This window comes from Polyodon spathula, chromosome 4, assembly GCF_017654505.1.
Source record: "Polyodon spathula isolate WHYD16114869_AA chromosome 4, ASM1765450v1, whole genome shotgun sequence".
Classification (NCBI taxonomy): domain Eukaryota; kingdom Metazoa; phylum Chordata; class Actinopteri; order Acipenseriformes; family Polyodontidae; genus Polyodon; species Polyodon spathula.
The window spans coordinates 76,318,637-76,323,200 of record NC_054537.1 but is presented as its reverse complement, the minus strand read 5'-3'; positions in this window follow the sequence as shown (position 1 = coordinate 76,323,200).

The window sequence follows — 4,564 nt, the reverse complement described above, 5'->3', positions numbered from 1 at the left end:
GCGATTGGTTACACCTGAGCTAATTTAGAATTGCTATTACAAGGGGGTGGACACTTATCCAACCAAGCTATTTCAGTTTTTATTTTTAATTTATTTTCTACAAATTTCTAGAATGTTTTTTTCATCCACTTGGATGTTGTGGGGTAAGATGTGTAGATAAATGAGAAAAAAAAACTATTTTAATGCATTTTAATTCCAGGCTATAAGGGGTGTAGACTTTCCAAAGGCACTGTATAATAAGTCAGGAGCCGCTACTGCTCGATAAGCATTAGCTTGACACTTGTATGTACTTCCTGCTTATATAGTTCAATTAAAAGCAGGACGTCTTAAGGCAGAAAGACCAGGAGCTGTGGTGCACCAACTCAGCAGCTTTGTAGCCATTTTGAAGGGACAACTTTGAGTTGCTAAAAACTCATGTGTTAAAGGGATTTTCAGAACAAAGGGAGACCAGAGAGTGCTTCCGGTTGGCTAGTCATGCCAGAGAGAGTTTCCGATTGGCTAGTCATATCAGAGTTTAGACTCTGTTTGAAGTGGAGTTGTCAAGCATGGTCTCCTGTGTTGGCCAGACTTTGAGTAGATTACCTTGATTCATTGGGAAGAACCAGTGTCTTCGAATTTACAGACTTTAATTACTGAGACTATCACTCTGTCTGCAATATGTCCTACACATCTATGATTGTGTTAAAGAAAATTGATAATTTATATCATTCAACAGAGTGCTTTAGGAATTGTACCAACTGCTGGTCTATGCTTGTTTATAGAACAGTAACTGGCAAAGTTCCAGCCTCTCCAAAATGTACCTACTTTTTCTTCTTCAAACTATCGGCTTAGATATGAAGCTTTTATAAAATGGACTGTTCCAAGCGTTTCATTTACTTTGGATAGACACTCGTTTGAATTTGCAGCAGCAGATAGTTGGAATGTGTTACAGAGGGATTTGAAATGTATGAATATGGTTTCTGTGAATTACTTGTTCTTGAATTTATTCTAACTCCAGTCAAACTTGATTAAACAAACACTCATGACTGAAAGACGTGTTTACATACTGTACATGTAATCCTTTTTTTTTTTTTTTTACAGGTGATACAAATACTTACATGGTCTGGGGCGGTTATTTTAAACTTAGAACAAATATTTAATGACTAACCACATGTATCCTTTTAAATATATATATTTTTTGAAGGTATTGTCTCATGCACCCATTGTATACTTTTCAATATGACCCAGTATCATTTTAACTGCATAAAAAGAATGTTTATTGCTAGGGTTTATCGTCCTCCTTTCCTCCCAAAAAATAAAACAAAACAAAACAGGTCAAATTTTAAATACCTTTAATTGTCATGTCAAACCACAGAAGTTTAAACTCTACAGTGAGCATCAACAAATACATTGGCAAATCATCCAAAAGTATATATTTTTTATTCCATTAAAATATCTTTACCCAAATCAATTTTGTTTTCCTTAATCCTATAAATGACTTGGTAGTTACAGACATCATTTCATTCGATTACAGACCTCACAAAACTATCACTGCACTGCCATCTAGTGGCTAATAGTTTTATTGCATTATTACATCATACAGTGAATTTAGCTTGGCAGTCACGTTTACCGAAACTGATTTTTGGTCTATACAATGAAGAAACCATTTTCCACCCAGTCTGAATGAATACAAGTTGAGTTACCACTGCAGTTGTGAGATAAAATATATCAATATATTTCATGTACTATATGCATTTGAAAATGCAATGATTATTTTCCAGGAAAACAAGGTATTTAGTAAACAAGTGAAGTGGGAAACAAATGACCCAACTCAGGTTATCTGCATTTCTTCACCTGCCCTGATATGCAGCATATTATGAATGTTTTTTGTGTCATTGCCCTTGTTAACCTGGCCCGCAAAATGTATTGTTGATGCTAGTTGCCAGTAGTTTATGACAAATGATAAGGAAAAGCAGCTCAATTAATTCAATAGGAGATTGAGGATGTATGAAAAGGAAACTGGAACAAGGTGAGATCCATGCGATATAAGCAGAAGACAGGACACAGCACTCTGCAACTCTAATACAATATAGCATGAACTTGAAGGAGACTGGTCATCTTGGGAAATCCTTAATGAAATGTGTTGTACTATCATCTCATTACAAAGTCTATTGCCTTTATGTAAATGACGGAGAATCAAAATACCCTCGCTCTTAAAACACTTTAGATTCGTCACTGTTTCAATTGAATAGGCCATTGATGCTTTTGCTTTTGTGAAGAACAAGTGTCTACAAGATGGAATTTTGCCAACAAATGATGGGGAAAAAAAATGAATATTTACTTTGGAAGTTTATCATTTAATCAAACTACAGTAGGGTACTGTTTTTCCATGTGCATTTGAATCCTTGTGCAATGTTGCTAATTTTAAGGTCTCCTACTTTTACATTATTGTTTTTTTTTAATGCAAGTGTAAACAACATCATATTTTAATATTTATTACATCTCATAATGATATACAACATACTGAAGACTGAAGTTGTTCAAAACAAATGGGTGAAGGAAAACTGACATTAAAAAGAGCAAAACTACACAAAGGGGCAAAATTCTGATTTTATAGACCCTTGTCCTATGGGGCTCACAAAAGGGGATGGACAATGACACCATGAGAGTTTTCTTTCTTAGTTACGGGAGCGTACCAACACCCCTTTCCATTAGTAATGAATTGCCATTCTGTCCTTGTAAATTAACTGCCATTCAGTTCTGGGCCTCTCAAGTAAATTTTGTCAGTTGTGAGGTTCATTCATTGGGGGCCAGATTGAGGATGCCATGCTGTTATAAGCACAGTCAGATTCAAAGCCAGGCCCCTAGAGGCTAGTAAATTAACCAGCAGTGCCAGCAAGCCCCCAGCCCTGTGCAATATGGATTATATGTATGTTTATAATATTTTAAGGATTTTGTTAGTTAACTTCTAATATGTTTATTGACCATTAACTAATTTTAATTCCAAATCTGTATTCATCATATTTTGACAAAAGCTACTTTATTGAACCAAACTATCCAAACAGACTCCAACTGTTTGTGCATGGTGGCGAGTTAGAATAGCAACAAACCAACAAGAAGTAAAACTGTGACCCACCTTTACCCATTAACATCTTATAAAGAATAGAGAGTGCAAAACCTTTATCCTTAAATTACCTTAAATGTGTAAACTGATTATTTTAGGTTTGAACTGTGAAAAGAGGACACATGAGTGTTTTTTTTATGCAAAATATTTTTTGCATGTTGGTTCAAGGATAGTCTGTAAATCTATTATATCTAAGTAAATCTAACTCTGTTTTAACTATAGATAGATAGATAAATAGATAGATAGATAATCTCAGCTTTGCTACTGAAAAATGACAAGAATGTTCTGATGCCATAAAATAGATAATTATACTTTATTATATAGGAAATTGCAACATATTTTCAGAAGATATTTTAACATTTGTTTACATGCATGAACATTTAAACTCCAAAATCTGTCTGAATCCAACATATACAGTCATATACAGCGCTCCAGATAAGCTATGAACTGGATGTTTTATGTGTTGAAAAAATATGAATTATGTATGATATTTAAACTTGCATAAAAATACGCAGAGCAATTTTGCTGCACAACTTGAGTTTGCATGTTATCAAGTGACATCTCAGTGGTCAATTGTGAACATCATGCATGCAGTAACAATAGATTGAATCATAGAAATGTCAGGACAGTTCATTGTAGCCTGTCTGGGAATTCCCAGAAACACGTGACAAATAAGTCCAAAAGGACGGTTCAATCCACTCGCTTGCAATGTGTGTTTGTGACTGGTGAATAAGTGACTGGATTCTTGATCCTTAGGATTTCTCAGTGCTATCTTAGTCACCCTCAACGTAACCTACCAATTTACCTGTCTGTCAACTGAATTTGTGAAAGGTAAATCTCTATAATAAATACAACAGTCTATGTTTAGAGAGTGGGGATGCTTTATATTGCTGACAAATAAGGAATACAATATTAATGTTTCTTTTTTACAGTTTTTTAAAAATATTTTTTGACCTTTGTTTTGTTTTTACATTTTTAAGGAGCGTGTCGGAGATTTACAGCAAGCAACTATAAACAGCAATCAACTATAAAAGCTGTAACAGTGTAGTAGTAGTGGAGGGAGACTCTGTGAATGCAGTAGCTATCTGCATCAAGAGCAGCAACTTCCCAGACTATTATTAAGGCAGGACTAAATGGCTGCGAAAAAAAGACATTGATGGATAGTTTTTTTCACTTGAAAAATAGGAAAGCTGTATGTACAGTATTTATTGAAAGTACGCATGACTTCAAGGTAATGTTGCATTTTACTCACCCAAAATACATTTTACTTACATAGTGCCTAAATTGGAAAGTAATTTACTCAATGACCTAAAACCTTATCTGGAGCGCTGTGTGTGTGTGTGTGTGTGTGTGTGTGTGTGTGATATACGGATGTAGATTTCTATATATATATATATATATATATATATATATATATATATATATATATATATATCGTTAATTATATCTTTCCTAAAAGGA